General features: G+C 28.5%; 1 protein-coding gene across 1 annotated transcript in view; it reads left to right on the plus strand.

Moving 5' to 3' along the window:
- LOC145297710 (uncharacterized) overlaps positions 1-19,612 on the plus strand; it is a 288,669-nt gene that overhangs the window by 4,478 nt on the left and 264,579 nt on the right. The gene's annotated exons all lie outside the window — the stretch shown is intronic.

Below are 19,612 nucleotides of genomic sequence, written 5' to 3' on the forward strand. Positions count from 1 at the left end.
TAGCTGAATCCACTGTGAAAAATTTCCCCCACTCTATATCTGTGCCTAAATCAAAACGCGGATTCCATGAACAAAGCTTCTTTCTTAGAACTGCACGCCTGTGGAACTCTGTTCCGTCTGCCTGCTTCCCTCCGGACTACAACTTGGATGTCTTCAAGTCCAATGTTAACAAATTCCTAATGAACCGCCCCCTTAATTAAACACTTCATCAAATCTCCACACTAACGTAATGTACTTGCAATAACCCTTATCCCTGAGTGGCTTCCAGGCCTTGATAAGTGGTGATCACTGTGTAATATATATATATATATATATATATATATATATATATATATATATAGTGGTATTATCCACTGAAGAGCCATGTATTTAACAGCTGTCCTGTTTTTAAATCTCCGAAACAGCTACATGGTAAGCAGCTGATGATCTCCGTTTTCTATTTACAAAATTTTAGTTAAGGTTTTCTCTTTTCATCCTTATGTAGTTAAATTCTGTTATAAAAATTGAAGACTTTTGCGAAATCGGCTTATGCAAGTGCTAAGTCTATTTCTATTTAACAATTTTAGTTAAGGCTTTTTTTTTTTTCATCCATATATAAATGAATTCTCTTTGGTCATCATAAACTTTTTAGAAATTGGATTATGTAGATGCTTAGTCTGCGATAGGTTAAAATTAATATTTTTTCCTTCCGGGAATCTAAATAACTACTACTGGCCTTTTCTAAATACCACTACTGGCCTTTTCCTTTCTTATTACAGTAAATTAGAACTTTATTTCATTGCAAGAAATACAATTTAAGAACAAAAATCAATTTTATCCCTGCTTTCTAAAAGTCTTTGTAATTTGATTTTTTGTTTGTTTGTCTTGCTTGAATAAAAGTGGCCATCAACAATAATATGTACATACATAATATATTTTAAAAAATATATTTAAAAAATATATTTAAAATATTTTAAAATATATTTTAAATATATTTTTAAATAATTTTTAAAATATATTTTAAAATATATTTAAAAAATATATTTTAAATATTTTAAAATATATTTTAAAATATATTTTAAATATATTTTAAAATATATTTTAAATATATTTTAAATATTTTTTAAATATATTTTAAATATATTTTAAATACTGAGAATAGAACAACAGAATAGAACAGAACAAATACAGATGAAATACATATTTATTAATATTGATCATATTTATTTACATTTAGTTGGTTTCTTGTATTCAGTTATCTGCAAAAAAAAAAAAAAAGAAAAGAAAAGATTCGCATGGCAATTTCCTCCTCTGCGTTTCCGATGACAATAAATATATGGTAATGTGCAACGTTCTTTGATCATCACTTAAACCCGAGCAACGTCAGCTAGTCTGAAATAAGAAGAGAAAAGATTCGCATGGCAACTTTTTCCTATGTACGATCTTTTATTTTTGACTAACCTGGGTGATCGTCGTTGCCCCGGTGTTTGGAGGTTTGTGTTGAGCAAAAAAAAAAAAAATGGTAGCTGGCAGGCAGGCTCGAACCCTTACCGCGAAGGAGGAATAGAACGTGAAAAATTGACGTCTTTGCTATTGCGTCTATCGCCAAACCGGAAGTGACGAAGGTTTAAATTAAGGCTAGTCAATCGAAAAGAAGGTATGACTTTTGAAAATATCGGCGAAAAATGCGACCCTAGAAAAGTGCCTAGTTGAGGATGAAGGAATTAATGTTTTTAGCCAATTTTTCGATATTTGTCGTCCGAAGGGTCGAGCTTCAAAACGATACCAATCCCGTGAAAATCCGTCGTCTCTGTCGAAATGTTTTAGGCAGATATACATACATACATACATACATACATTTAAACAGACAGGTGATATTTATTTATTTTTGATGATCGTATTTATTTACCTGTATTTGGCCTGTTTTATTCTGTCACTCGACATAAGAAAAGGAACATCATTCGAAGGATGCTGGCTCTCATCTTTCATAGTTTTCTTGATTGTATTTAGCAAAACCAGATCCGGGTTTATTTTACCTGTAATCCTGTCAGTTATAATGTTTATACGGCATAATCACGTTGGCACATCGGTTCCCGCTGGATCAGCGAAGTTAAGCAACGTTGAACCTGGTCAGTACTAAATGGGTGACCATTTGGAACTTTCAGATGCTGTAAGTGCTCTCTGCTTATCTCAGCATTGTTTCCAGTCTTCCTGGACTACTTCCTGCCACTGGATCCAAACAGTGTCGATTCAGGAGAGATGTGGTTAGGGATTGCGAGACCCTTGTTTCACAATTACACGCGAAGCTGCCCCTAGAGGGGGTGTCCTTTGTCTTTCGAGATTGAACGGAGGCATCGATAATGTTTATCTCTCGTATATATAATCTACGTTTAAATAAATAAACAATAGAATTATTATGCTGGTGGTGGTGATGAGGGAAAAACATCTTTTCGAATTGAAGACTACATGAGTCTGGTGAAAAACCAACACGTGGGTTCGATGCAAAATAAGACTGTTGTACATACAGTGATATTCATTTGGCAAATCTGTTACTTATGTTACCTAGCCAAGGTAGACGAAGGTAAATAGGATATCTGTTCTACTGAAGCTTCTTTGATTCTAAAAAAGTTAGAAACTTTGTTTTTATTATAGATTACACAATGTCTAGAGGGTCGCCATTGTTACAGAGGATATTTGTAATGAATCTAATGTCGTCATCCGGATAGGTATTTAAACAAATATACATTTAGAGCCCTATGCATAAGAGTCTTAATTGAATTGAATTCTTGTTGTGTGGGACAAAAACGGTCGCAAAGTGTGTAAAGATCAGTAAACGTAGGTTCACAGCAGACAAAGTTTTGGAAACTAGTACGTCCAAGAATCGGAAGAGTAGAATCAACTTCTTTGTCTACCGTAAACTTAAAGGTTTGATGAAACTTATTAAGGGACGTAAAAAAGGCGCCCGCTTTCGTTCCGTTGTCAAACAAACAAAAGGTGTCGTCAACGTAACTAAAAGTAAAGGTCCGGTTTTTGAAAAGTAGATAGTAGATGCTCTTCGTGAAAACCTACAAAAATATTTGCCCAAGCCGGTAAAGAACTCACGGACACACTATCAATTTGCCTGTACATGATGTCATTAAAACTGAATTGAACCGACATAGTGACAAATTTAATCAGTCCTACGAAAATGTCTTTCGGAAATAGGGGAGTCGGACGTTGACTGCGATATAAGGCGTTTGCTCATTAAATTTAATAGTCTCTAAAAGTGGGACACAAGTGAGTATATATATATATATATATATATATATATATATATATATATATATATATACACACATATATATACACATATATATACACGCACATATATATAAATATATATACATATATATACACATATATATACATATATACACATATATACACATATATACATATATATACATATATATACATATATACATATATATACATATATAAATATATATATACCACACACATATATATACATGTATATACATATACATATATAAATATATACTTCGGAGTAGTTTTTATTTAACAAACAGTGGTTATGTAAACGTGAGATTGTAGGTTTACAAAATATTACTGGCAGTAATATTCTATAAGTTATCCCATCTAAACGAGAATTGCTCGATATTCAAGATAGAGCAAATAAATTAAATTGTAATTCAATGAATTTCAAAAAACTCTCATTGAAATGAAATGAAGTGGTTGAGTTTCATATCAAAGAATTTTTATTATTCTAAGCAAGACAAAGAATGCTTTAGAAAGTTGATCTCCTTAACCTATAGGGTTTCGATGTCTACCATCTCATCAGAGGAGTGAAAATATTAGCAAATAGTTATAAAGGTATGCACCCTATTTGCTAAAGTGCATACCTTTATAACTATTTGCTAATATTTTCACTCCTCTGATGAGATGGTAGACATCGAAACCCTATAGGTTAAGGAGATAAACTTTCTAAAGCATTCTTTGTCTTGCTTAGAATAATAAAACTTCTTTGATATGAAACTCAACCACTTCATTTCATTTCAATGAGAGTTTTTTGAAATTCATTGAATTACAATTTAATATATAAATATATATGCATATATATATATATATATATATATGTATGTATATATATATACCACACACATATATATACATGTATATACATATACATATATAAATATATATGCATATATATATATATATATATATATATATATATATACATATATATATATATATATATATATATATATATATATATATATATATATATATATATATATATATATATACCGGACTATCCATTCATGTGAAATCTTTTTATCATTTTTCTTTTACTTCCTATTCCCCTTACCTCACCCTTTTTTTTTTTAACCAAGTAAGATCTGTGACTTACTTGTAGTTTCATTAAATACATTTATATGCAAAATTCGATCCCGCATTTTGCTAATTCCTGCCCTCTGATGAGAAGGAGAGTATTTCTTCGAAACTCCGCGGATTAAGGACTATCCACTTATCTTGTGCTTCCTTTTTTAAAATTAAATATGTTTTTAACTTTTTTTCAAGGTGTCTTTTAACATGTTTTATTAATCATTTGTTTATATATATATATATATATGTATATATATATATATATATATATATATATATATATATATATATATATATATAATTTCTTCTTTTCTTACTATTGCCTACAATGTTGGATCTACTTTCAATTACTATTTACCATTTCATCCTATACTGTCGTTCACATTTCATTTTTAAATGTCAGTTGTTTCTATATTTGCATTTTGTATAATCCTGGTCTCTTCTCTTCTGATTTAGCTTTGAAATGCTATAGACTAAGTTTTTATTTTTTTTATTTATTTTCGCCTTTACTCTTTCTTATAGGTCTGATGATATAATAAAGTTATATATCACTTTTATTCCACATTAATCATTTAACATATATATATATATATATGTATATATATATATGTGTGTGTGTGTGTGTATATATATATATGTATATATATACATACTTATATATATACATATATATATGTATATATATATATGTATATATATGTACACACACACACACACACACACACACACACACACACACACACACACACACACACACATATATAAAGTTGTTGCATAGGTTCCGGCCGTTTCATAAACAATTTTTGTTTTAAAACATATTTTGATATTTGGCAAAATGTTATATATAATTAGAAAGCACGTATTCTGTTCTACAAGATAATGATCATCGTTTTTTGCTGATATAATTTTTTCTCGTTTTTCAGAACCGTCAAATGAATAGTCCAGTAGATAAAAAAATCACATTTTCGACACCTCCTTCTTTTCGCCTTTAATCGAGGTCAAAAAACGAGTGAAGTTACCAAAGATATTTGTGTCGTATATGGAGAAAACGCTATAGCTGAGAGCACTGTTCGAGCTGGGTTTTACTAGATTCAAAATTCTGGTCTCAGTGACGTTCCTCGTTCCGAAAGACCAATCAAGATAGACCTTGACCAACTCAGGGTTCTTTTGTAGGAAGATGGCCATCAGACATGCAGAGAATTAGGTGAAAAGATGAAGCGCGATTTTGTGACAATTTCACGCCATCTTCAGTCGACGGGATTCACACAAACTTGGAGCTTGGGTCCCACATGAACTTACTTTTGCTGTCAAAATTCTTTGATTTTCTTTAAAGCGGCGGGAACTTATGCAACAACCTTATATATATATATATATATATATATATATATATATATATATATATATATATATATATATATATATATATAAAGGAACAAACTGAAGTAATTGTTTATCAACATTTCGTCTTTATTTCGAGACTTCCTCTGGATGAAATAAAGACGAAACGTTGATGAACAAATAACTCGGTTTGTTCTTTTTTATTTCTTTATATCGTCAGAATACTATTTCCATCATTCTCATCATCATATATATATATATATATATATATATATATATATATATATATATATATATATATATATATATATATATATATATATATATATATATGAAAAGCACTCATATCTTTTTTACTTTCTTTTAAATGTTTATTTTATTGTCCGTTTCTAAGCTTGATATTTGCCGAGACGAACCGACGTTTACACATTTTCACACGCATACACGCACACCTACGTCAACGCACAGATACGTCAATGCACACGTTTTCGATATTAATTGTTTTATTTTATACATAAAGACAACTACTTACATGTCCACATAAATCTTCGCTATCAGACCATAAAAAGCGAGAAAAAATAAAGCGGATAAATTACCGCATATTTTATGACAATCATAATATTGGGAAAGCCGACCCAGCCCATCCACCTTAGCGTCTTAAGTAAGAAAAAAATTGAATATGTTTATATAACATGCATTAAAAAATACTAGAATATCCGTAACTCGTTTGGTTAGTGTTCGTTATAATATATTATTAAATATGTAATTTATTAACACCCACATTTATTGGATAATCAAGTTTTTGCAAAGATTACAAAGTCAAAGGATTTCATAAAATGTGAATACATTGTGATGTCATACTAGGCTGCCTCTCACTTCGCCTTCTCTTCACCTTCTCTTTTTTATCCTCTCTCTCTCATCTATTTTCTCTTTTCCTCTTCTATCTTCCTCTCTGTTAGTCATTAACATTGTTTAATTACAATGAAATACATTGTGATGTCATTATAAACATTCCCCCCCGTTATTTTACTTCACATTATCTCTTTTTCTTGTTCCCAATCTTTCTTTTCTCTCCCTCCTCCCCTCTCTCTTTCACTTCTGCCCTTCTTCTCTCTTTCTCTTTATTTTCTCTTTGTCTTTTAAAATTATCATTACAATTCTAAGTAAGTTTGTTAAGCATATAAATAAATTTGGTAAACATATAAAAAAATTTGGTAAACATATAAATAAATTTGGTAAACATATAAATAAATTTGGTAAACATATAAATAAATTTGGTAAACATATAAATAAATTCGGTAAACATATAAATAAATTTGGTAAACATAAATAAATTTGGTAAACATATAAATAAATTTGGTAAACATATAAATAAATTCGGTAAACATATAAATAAATTTGGTAAACATATAAATAAATTCGGTAAACATATAAATAAATTTGGTAAACATATAAATAAATTTGGTAAACATATAAATAAATTCGGTAAACATATAAATAAATTCGGTAAACATATAAATAAATTCGGTAAACATATAAATAAATTTGGTAAACATATAAATAAATTTGGTAAACATATAAATAAATTTGGTAAACATATAAATAAATTTGGTAAACATATAAATAAATTCGGTAAACATATAAATAAATTCGGCAAACATATAAATAAATTTGGTAAACATATAAATAAATTTGGTAAACATATAAATAAAGTTGGTAAACATATAAATAAATTCGGTAAACATATAAATAAATTCGGCAAACATATAAATAAATTCGGTAAACATATAAATAAATTCGGCAAACATATAAATAAATTTGGTAAACATATAAATAAATTTGGTAAACATATAAATAAATTTGGTAAACATATAAATAAATTCGGTAAACATATAAATAAATTTGGTAAACATAAATAAATTTGGTAAACATATAAATAAAGTTGGTAAACATATAAATAAATTCGGTAAACATATAAATAAATTCGGCAAACATATAAATAAATTCGGTAAACATATAAATAAATTCGGCAAACATATAAATAAATTTGGTAAACATATAAATAAATTTGGTAAACATATAAATAAATTTGGTAAACATATAAATAAATTTGGTAAACATATAAATAAATTTGGTAAACATAAATAAATTTGGTAAACATATAAATAAATTTGGTAAACATATAAATAAATTTGGTAAACATATAAATAAAGTTGGTAAACATATAAATAAATTTGGTAAACATATAAATAAATTCGGTAAACATATAAATAAATTTGGTAAACATAAATAAATTTGGTAAACATATAAATAAAGTTGGTAAACATATAAATAAATTCGGTAAACATATAAATAAATTTTGCAAACATATAAATAAATTCGGTAAACATATAAATAAATTTGGTAAACATATAAATAAATTTGGTAAACATATAAATAAATTCGGTAAACATATAAATAAATTTGGTAAACATATAAATAAATTCGGTAAACATATAAATAAATTTGGTAAACATATAAATAAATTCGGTAAACATATAAGTAAGTTTGGTAAACATATAAATAAATTTGGTAAACATATAAATAAATTTGGTAAACATATACGTAAGTTTGGTAAACATATAAGCTTGGTAAACATATAAGTTTGGTAAACATATAAGTTTGGTAAACATATAAGTTTGGTAAACATTACTATTAGCGAAATAAATGATTTTAAAGAAAATTGGGAAAATTAGTGAAACACAATTTATTTTATGTGTCGAATTTTGTTAGATGAATATTGATTATTAACATGATTTTGATTATTTAAACTATTGGTCCTCTATTATTTTTTTACGTTTCCCTAGTCCAACAAAATACACATGAAGAAGTTTGGCTGTTGGATCGACCGAAATATTGCGAAAATAACACGCAAGATGAAAGCAGTAAATGTTAAATACTAATGAACTAGAATTTGTAAGTCTAAGAAGCCAATACAACGCAGGATTATAATATTTCTAAAAATACTTATTTATTTCAAATCAACTAAGTTTCGACGATAAAACGTCATCTTCAGGCATAGACACAGTTTATGATTTTTAAAACTTTTTCCTTTTCCTTCGTCGTTGCATGGTACTACTAGAAAGGTAAAATACGTGTGATGTTCAAAGGTGATTTGTTTTTTCAAATATTCTAATCAGATGGATCACGTGACCCACGTGTAATGAAATTGAGATATTTTCTACGATGTAAGCATTGCGTAAATTTGAATTGGAATGTGTCAGTTAATACAACGCAGAATATAGTTTTTAAATAGATATTTATTTATTTAAAATCAAGTAAGTTTCGATGATATAACGTCATCTTCAGGCATAAGCATATACATGTTAAGACGAGAGGCATCTCAAAATAATGTCTCCATTCTTATTCTGCCTCAATGGATCAGAAGGGGCTGCAAATTACATTGGTATGATAACTGAACTTATGTATTCATGACTTAGAAGTTTCATCTCCCTGTTGCAAATATTGACGGTGTAAGACTCTAAAAAGCATACTTATTACGAGCGTATGTCAGATACAGAGATGCGTCATTAAATTCCTGGTAAAAGTGCATTGAGAATGTTGATGACTATGAAGAAAATAAATTCTAGAACACAAAAGAGCGCTCGTTTTAATGGTACCACGCCCATCTTCTAGCTCTTTAACTTTTTGAGTTAAAAATTTTAGTTTTTACTTTTTATACAACCTTCATGTTTGATATGAAATGTAAATATGTTTATTTTTTAGTAAATATTGGTTATGTGTAAAGTAACCAGTAGAAACCATCTTGCTATTTCTTGAAGTAAAATCCCAGACCGAACCGGAAATGCGTCCCTGTCATAGCATCCAGTTTTAATGTAATGGCTTGCATTAAAATAGTATTCGGCTTTCATTTCCGGTTCGGTATCAGAAACACCAATAATAATACAACATAACTACAATAGTTGAAAAAACAAACAAAGAAACAAACAAAAGCAAAAGCAAACAAAAAACAATCTGTCGTAATTGGGTCATTAATACGAAATGTGTTTGCGAGGATATTTATAAGATGTCAGTTTTAAGATTGTTATTATTATGATGCGTTCTGAATTCACAGATATTTTTAGCTAGATTTTATATCCAATATTCAATCTATTGAAATAAATACACACCTGTTGCACGTTATTATTCGCGATTACATTATATATATATATATATATATATATATATATATATATATATATATATATACAGAGAGAGAGAGAGAGAGAGAGAGAGAGAGAGAGAGAGAGAGAGAGAGAGAGGGGGGGAGGATTGATATGTAGTTTGCTTGAAGCATTGTGTGGGATAGGTACGTAGTAGAGATTTAGAAGGCTGTCACAATGCGAGGAATGAAATATAGTCGTTGTTGGTAAGAGAAGACGAGAACAAGTGGCGAGTTACAAATCAATAAGTACATACATATATTTTATATATACATATATTTATTCAGTTGTATTAGGTAACATGTCTTACTTGTTATGTCTGCTACAATATCCATTATTCATTTCGGAAAAAAATTCCCTTTTCAAATGGTGGGCGTAACAGATCGATTCAAAGCATGTTAGATGATGGAGCGAAAGTTGGGTAGCTATGTGGGGCCTCAGAGCAAATGTGAGTAGGGGATTTATGTATGGTCTGATTAGGTAATTAACATGTTTATAATTTTTATTTATTTCTAAATTTTGAAGTTAAATAAATTCATTGTAAAAATCCTTTTAGAGATAATATTAGTTTCTATTTCAAAGATAATTAGTAAAATAAAATCCTAAGATACTGAATTAAATTAAATAAAAAAAACACACTTTGCTTGCACAAAAATAGCTGAATTAGCCCCAAAACCGAGTGTTTTTGCCGTTCGCAAAAGCGCAACAAACCGTACTTTTGGAAACACGGAATATACGGCGGTCCAAAATCTAAGACAGTCGAAAAACTGCCTGAGAATGACGTCTTGTAATTAAAAGGGAAGAGAGGTGCTGGGTTTCATTTTTTTCCCAGACGTGCATCCGTACACTTCTATTGTAAACTTTTGTATAAATTTTACCATTTTTTAAATTAATTATTTTTCTATCTTCCTGTTTTTAAATATATTTTTTTTAATTATTGGTCAATATTATATAAAAATTATGTTACGCCGAAAATTTCACATTCTTGCAAGCAATGAAAATATTAAAATCTTAAGATTTTAATATTTTCCTTGCTTGCATAAATAAATAATTAAAAATAAATCAAAACAACTTTTGTTTCAATAAAAATAGCAGCGGTGCCCAAGCGACTGCAATAAAAAAAATAAAAATTAAAATTAACCAGGTAGACAGGCTTGAACCTTAAACGCGAATGAAGAGAGAAGGTAATTTGGAAACTATTTTGCCCACTGTTCTGAGGCGACCCATGATTTAATGACCCTGAAAAGATATATAAACATTAACGCGTGCGTGATTTGCGTGTTTGTTTTTTTATTATTTTTTGTAAAGCCACTTTTTTCAGTAGCTTTTTTTTCGTAAAAAAAAGGAAATTTTCGATTTGTTTTTTTTTGTTTTTTTGAGGTGGGGGCTTTTTCGATTTACTGTTTTTGTGGGGGCGTTTTTTGTTTTTAAAAGTGTGACTTAAGTTTGAATTCGAAGCAGTAAAAAAAAAAAAAAGACAAACATTTTTCTGTCTACACGGAATTATTTTTTCAAGCTAGAAACTTATTGAGATTACCAAATTATTTTATTTGGTGAAATTTTTTTAATGTTTGGAAGTTTCTAGGAAGAAATAACTCTATACCTGTTTTTTTTTAAAAGTCGATGTCGGAAATAATTATTATAATTCCAAATAAATTAAATCAAATATATAATCAATATGATTGTTATTTAAAGTGAATTAAATAACAATTTTGAATAGAACAATTCTCTCGCGAGAAACATTAACGAATATACCGCTATTAAGTAAAATCGATTTTCCTTAATGTAATATGCAAATGAGGTGACCTATTAATTGTATATTTTGCAAGAATTATGCTATATATGGAAATAAATGAAAGAGTAAGGTATCGGACCTTTTGAATATATTAATCAAATTTTGAACAAACAAACAGAAATGCGAATTCATATACATACATATACAAACAAATTCAAAATTTAACTGTTTAAAAGGCGAAAAACAAGTACATTTTTTAAAAACTAAATATATTTATTAAAAATTAAACTTTCGCTTCGTAGTAGAACCTTCGTCACGGTAATCTAAGATATTTTTTACGTGCCATGCTATAGGTAATAATACTTGGAACGCCTTCAGATGTTGAATCAAGGTTTTAAGGTTTAATAGTAATAAAAAATTTAAATGAAATAAAATACAAACATTTACAATATATTGTGTCAAAAGAATAATGCTTCAAAATATTCCGTCATTTCAATAAAATCGAAATATGCTAATAAAAACTTCCTATATATAAAATGTATTTAAATTGCAAAAAAAATGTATAGGGTGTTTATTCTTTGCAATTTATGTGCGTTTATTTTATGCTTTCTATAATATCAATTTGGTCTGTTTAATTGTGTTCTCTTCTAATATATTAATTTCATGTATTTTTTTAAAATGCTACGGCGATTATTATATACAATTTACGGATATAAATTCTATGTATTAAAAATAAATATTGATTTGTCTGAAATAGTAATTGTACGAATTTTAACGTTTTATTCTATGTATTTCAGAAATATAAATTTAGTGAACTTAAAAATGTCATCTGCCTTCTATAACTGATTTTATGTATTTCACATGAATACTTTATGTGTTTATAATATGTAATGCATCGGCGTTTTTCGGTATGTGTATTTAATGAATATTAATGTATATTTAAAAATGTTTATTCTATGCTAAAACATGAAAATTTATATATTTTAAGTAAATATTTTAATAGTTTATTTAATGCAATTGATGGGCGTTTATTTTGTGTATTTAAAAATCTTTATTCTATAGTTAAACATAAAAACTTATATAATTTAAGTAAATATTTTAAGAGTTTATTTAATGCAATTGATGGGCGATTATTTTGTTTATTTAAAAATCTTTATTCTATTATAAAACATAAACAATTGTGTAATTTAAGTAAATATCTTAATAGTTTATTTAATGCAATTGATGGGCGTTTATTTTGTGCATTAAAAATGTTTATTTTATTGTAAAACATAAAAACTTATATAATTTAAGTAAATATTTTAATAGTTTATTTAATGCAATTGATGGGCGTTTATTTTGTGTATTTAAAAATCTTTATTCTATAGTTGAACATAAAAACTTATATAATTCAAGAAAATATTTTAATAGTCTATTTAATGCAATTGATAGGCGTTTATTTTGTGTAATTAAAAATCTTTATTCTATTGTAAAACATAAAAACTTATATATTCTAAGTAAATATTTTAACAGTTTATTTAATGCAATTGATGGGCGTTTATTTTGTGTATTTAAAAATGTTTATTCTATAGTAAAACATAAAAACTTATATATTCTAAGTAAATAGTTCAATAGTTTGTTTAATGCAATTGATGGGCGTTTATTTTATGTATTTTAAAATGTTTATTCTTGTCAAAGGCATAAAAATTATATATTTTAAGTAAATATTTTAAGAGTTTATGTTATGCAATTGATGGGCGTTTATTGTGTTTTGTAAATTTTTTTTATTGTATTCTAAAATATAAAAATATATATTTAAAGTTAATATTTTCAGAGTTTATATCATGCAATCGATGGGCATTTATTTTGTGTATTTTAACATTTTTTGCCATCTTCGAAAACATTAATTGTATGTATGGTTAGAAAACAATCTTTATTCTACGTGATTTATGGCCGTCTATTTAATGCATTGTATGGATATTAACTTGACCTTAAAAACATCATTCCTTCTCTTCTAATAAATAAATTTTGTTGTTTAAGAAAATATTTCCATGTAATTTATGGGCGTTTACTTTATGTATTTTACGAATATTTGTTTGATGTATTGAAAAAATATTTTCGTTCCCTTATAAAATATAAATTTATGTATATTAATAAAATATTAAAGGTATTTATTCAATGTAAATTATGCCCGTTTATTTTATATATTTTATGGATATTAATTTCGTGTATTAAAAAATGTCCGACCTGTTATACATTAATTGATTCTCTCGATATATGGAGAGGCAGAGAACCAATTATATATATATATATATATATATATATATATATATATATATATATATATATATATATATATATATATATATATATACGTGTAATTTTTTTGTGTATTGATATTCATATTAAAAACCCTTTTTTCCATTTATTTAAAATTTTGCATTAATGCATGGTAAGTCTACGAGAGAATATTGTAATATTATAACTAATGGAACAAGTGTATTTTTTTTTTAATTGTCGGAGATATATTCTCCCAATGGGCAATGAAATTCTCTCTTTCTCTCTCTTTCTCTCACTGTATATATATATATATATATATATATATATATATATATATATATATATATATATATATATATATATATATAATGTTCAGAAAGTGTGAGAGAATATATAATTACTTCCACAGCCAAACCCCGTCGCAGGTCACAAGAGCCAAGAAAGCCAACAAACCGGAAGTCTAAGACTCGAATTTCGCCCTCATTTGGGCTCATCAGTTAAACACATCCGGCTCGATTTTCAAATCCCGAGTCCAGATGTGTCTAACTGATGAGTTCAAATAAGGGCGAAACTCGAGTCTTGGACTTCCGGTTTGTTGGCTTACTTGGCTCTTGTGACCTGCGACGGGGTTTGGCTGTGGAAGTAATTATATATATATATATATATATATATATATATATGGACTCTGATTCATGAAAGTATGATAGGTTATGAAAAGGAAGGGTTGTAAATTTGGGTTGAATTTGGGGGCATCAAAACCAAAACAAAATATGATGAAAGTAAAAATAAAATAGATAAACCCCATAATTTATTATACCATAGCTGTTCACACTGAAACACTTATCACAATATTCTGTGGATCTGTATTAAAAACCTTGTTAAACTTTGTGACATATTTCCATTCTATGGAGGTCAGGTGCGAATGAACACCCCATAATTTTATTATACCATATTTCTTCAAACTGAAACATAATTATCAAAGTATACTTACGCAGATAGATATGAAAAGTCTTTATTAAAGTTTGTGCCTATTTCCATTCTATGGAGGCCAGGCGCGAACGAAGACCCCACAATTTTATTATACCATCCCTATTTAAATTAAAACATACTTATTCTTATGTACATCTATATCGTTTTTTTTAATTTAAATTTTTTTATTTCCATACTTTGTGGACCAGGCGCGAACGCAGATCCCACAATTTTAATGAACCACCTTTCTGCCAGATCAAACATACCCATTCCTGTGTCTCGATACATCTTCTATCATTATATGGGATCAGTTTTCTATAATAGTCAACCATATAGGAGCCTATTTGTGACCACACACACACACACACACACACACACACACACACACACACACACACACACACACACACACACACACACACACGTTCAAATTTATTATATGTATATATACATGTTTTGGCTGAATAATAGATGAAACTGATTGTATCCTTCCACTCTAAATTTTTATACTAAAAATTCAAGTAGCAATGTTGCTAATACAATGGTCGCTCCAAAAATAATACCTCAATTTTTAACTCCAAAAAGTTGAAGAGCTATGAAGATGGGAGTGGTGCCATTAAAACGAGGCACTTTTTGTGATTCATAATTTCTTTTACTACATAGTCACCAGCATTCTCAATGCACTTTTGCCAAAAATCCAATGATGCATCTCTGCTTCTGACGTACATCCATGATAGGGGTTGCTTTCTCAGAGAGTCTCAAACCGTCACTATCTGTAACAGAGAAATGAAAATCTCAGCTCATAAATACATTTATCCAATCATTATAATTTAATTTGCAGTTCTCCTTGGTCTATTCGGGCGGAATAAAAATAGAAACCATTAATTTTTTGGAAATGTAACATAGTGCGGACGCGCGTATGGCAGCAGAAGCAGCTGTATGCAAATGACCGAGCCGTGTGCGAGGTGACGTCACGCTGAGGAAGGAGGAAAGAAAAAATTATAAAAAAGAAAAACGTGGATCCTTGCGGTTAGAGAGAGACAAAGACAGATAAACGTGTTACAAAGCTGGGCTGCGATCACAGGGGACGTATGCTAAACATAGTCAGACAAAGGCAGAGTAACGTGTGGTCGACAAATCAAAGTCTTGTTTAGCATATTAGAGTACGAGAAGACTTTTAGAGACAAGACGTTGTTCTGGAAAGTATCCGTAAATAAAAGTCGAAGTTTTTCGTTCTTTGTTTCCTTTCGACTGTTTGCATACAACGTGTGGGGCCTGATGGTGGGCATGTAACGACTACGTTACAGAACCCCGTCATATATCTCATATATTTTTTAAAAAATCACACTATAATATATCACGTTTATTAAAAAATAACACTATAAATTCCCACATATATATAAAAAAATTATAATATATCAAATATATCAACAAATAACACTATAATATATCATACATAAAATAACACTATAATATATCTCATATATTAAAAAATAACACTATACTATACTACATGTATTAAAAAATAACACTTTAATATATCATATATAAAAATAATACAATAATATATCACATATATTAAAAAAATAACACTATATCATATATATATATATCAATAAAATAACACTATAATATATCACATATATAAAAAACACTATAATATATTGCATATATAAAAATAATACTGTAATATATCACATATTAATAAAATATTATCAAATATATTTAAAAAATAAAAAAAATATATAAAAAAGCACTATAATATATCACATATATAAAAATAACGCTATAATATATCACATATATTAAAAATAACACTATAACATATCACATATATTAAAAAATATTATCAAATATACTTAAAAAATAACACTATAATATATCACATATATTAAAAAAATATTATCAAATATATTAAAAAATATTATCAAATATATTAAAAATATATTATCAAATATATTTAAAAAAAATAACACTATAACATATCACATATATTAAAAACAATATTATCAAATATATTTAAAAAAATATTATCACATATATTAAAAAATATTATCAAATATATTAAAAAATATTATCAAATATATTAAAGAAAATAACACTATAACATATCACATATATTAAAAAATATTATCAAATATATTAAAAAAATATTATCAAATATATTTAAAAAATATCAAATATATTAAAAAATATTATCAAATATATTAAAGAAAATAACACTATAACATATCACATATATTAAAAAAATATCAAATATATTAAAAAATATTATCAAATATTTAAAAAAAAAATAACACTATAATCTTCATGATTACAAAAAATACTGATCTTAAACATGGTTAATTATCCTTCTGGTCCTATAAACGGAACCATAGGCGCTGATAGGTTAATTTGTTTCATGAAAAATAACATATTTAAGATGACAAATCAACTTTTCTGAATGTGGATAACTATTTTTGACTAGTGGTGTATATGTCACATTTTTCTTTCCTGGTAGCTGGACATTTTTTTATCGCTTCATTGAATATGAATTTCTTTGTGTTATGTGTGTCACACCTCTCACGTTTCCATGTTTTTTTTTTTCACTTCTATGATTCATTGTTTGAAGTCATCGGCGCCGGTGGAGGTGGGGGATAATTGAGCGGAGAGAAGAGGGTGTTCTCCGTCCAAGGTGTGGTAGAGAACATTCGATAGACCGGGTAGCTCATACAGTTCAGTGATAACCAGTCGCCATTGTCTATGGGATAATATTTTTCTTTTATTTTTTTCGTTTTTTTTTTCAGTGGTTTTTTATGCGGTTGTTTACAATAGATAAATTTCATTTAATTGATGTATATTTTCTATTATTATGAAAATATGTTTTATTTTCCATTTTTTATCGACTTTTTTTATTCATTGCAATTCATAAATTAATATTTACGTTCGTTCGAAGAGATCCGTTATATTGCCAAGCAATGTCGACAAAGTTGGCCTACCAAACCACCTCGAACAAAAAGGAACGCACATTTAATTTGAATATTTATTTACATCTTCTACTGGATATTAGACACAAACTCAGGTGTGGATTTGATGAAAGTGTTTCTGTGGAACGAACTGGATTCGAACTTGACACGCCCAGGGTTACAGTCCATGTCGTTAACTACTTAGCAACCTTCACCTCCAGAAACAACGTTTGAGTAGACATGTTTATTTTGATTGGCACTATATAAATTTGCATGGTACAATGTATATTCATATTAATTATAGAGTCTGTGTATGCAGCAAATTCCTACCCCATCATTGTAGAGATTCCTAGATGCTGGAAAGCTTTCTACTCTAATAGTTTCTTCTCTCGAACTGCTAGACTTTGAAATTCCCTGCTTCTTACTTTGTTGAATGTACTAGCATGCAGAAGTTTAAACGCAATATGAACAGACATATCGATCATCGCCTGCATGGTCTCCTGTAGAGTCACTTTTTTGGTTTTCAGTTTGGACATGAGGAGAGTGCATAGCAAGGGCACAGGAATGAAATTTCCAAACCGAATCGAAAATAAATGCGTGTTTTTTTAATGCGTGTTATTTTAGAAAGCTTTTTATAATAAATATAAGAAACTTATAATATTAAGTTGACGCAAAAATAATGCCATTTTTTGACGTTCAACTTAAAAATACCAGAACTCCTTTCATTATAAACTTTATTAATCGAAATAAGAACCATTAGAATCAATACATTTCTGTCAACGAGAAACAAGTTTATTTATCCCATTAGCACAAAAATGCAGAGTTCTGGAAGCGATGAGGTCATTGAAAGCCGATTCAGCATCACCTCGGCTTTTAAAGCATTTTTCGCGCAGGAAGTTGTCGCGATGCTTGAAAAAGTGATAATCAGTGAGCGAGAGGTCCGGTGAATATGGTGGATCAGGCAGAGTCTCGTAGCCCAATTCGTTCAGCTTCTGCGGGGTCAATTAAGCAACATGCAGGCGAGCGTTGTCATGGAGGAGAATTGTACCACATGTTTGTTAGTGGTTTCTGGGCCAAAAGCATTATTGATATGACGAGCTTTCTCGGCAGCTTTTCGGCCTAGTTTGAACTGGAACAAGAAAATCGTGCGGATTTGAATTTTGTCAATGCTGTCGAAAAGCCTGCAAAAATGAATGAAGAGATTGAGAACGGTAACAAATAACACGATTCGATAGAGCGAAAAAGGCGCTTCAAAATGATATATAACATGGCTATTTATATCAATGAATTAATTCAGAAATCTATACGATAAATGTCACCTGTCTGCTTAAATGTATGTATGTATGCATGTATGTATGTATGTATGCATGTATGCATGTATGTATGTATGTATGCCTAAAACTTTCGACAGAGGCAACAGATTTTCACGAGATCGGTATCGTTTTGAAGCTCGACCCTTCGGACGACAAATATCGAAAAATTGGCTAAAAACATTAATTCCTTCACCCTCAACTGGGTAATTTTCTACAGGGAAGTGTCGCTTTTTTTTCGACGATATTTTCGAAAGTCATCCCCTCTTTTCGATTGACTGGCCTTAATTTAAATCTTCGCCACTTCCGCAAAGACGTCACGTTTTTTTTTTTTTTTTTTTTTTGTTTTTCACGTTCTTTTCCTCTTTCGCGGCACGGATTCGAGCCTGCCAGCCTACTACCATTTTTTTTTTGTCCAACACACACCTCCAAACACCCGGGCAACGCCGGACAACCAGGCCAGCTATCTATAAAAGCAACATGTGT

The sequence above is a fragment of the Euprymna scolopes genome, chromosome 18, assembly GCF_053919585.1.
Source record: "Euprymna scolopes isolate OS-2025 chromosome 18, ASM5391958v1, whole genome shotgun sequence".
Taxonomy (NCBI): Eukaryota; Metazoa; Mollusca; class Cephalopoda; order Sepiida; family Sepiolidae; genus Euprymna; species Euprymna scolopes.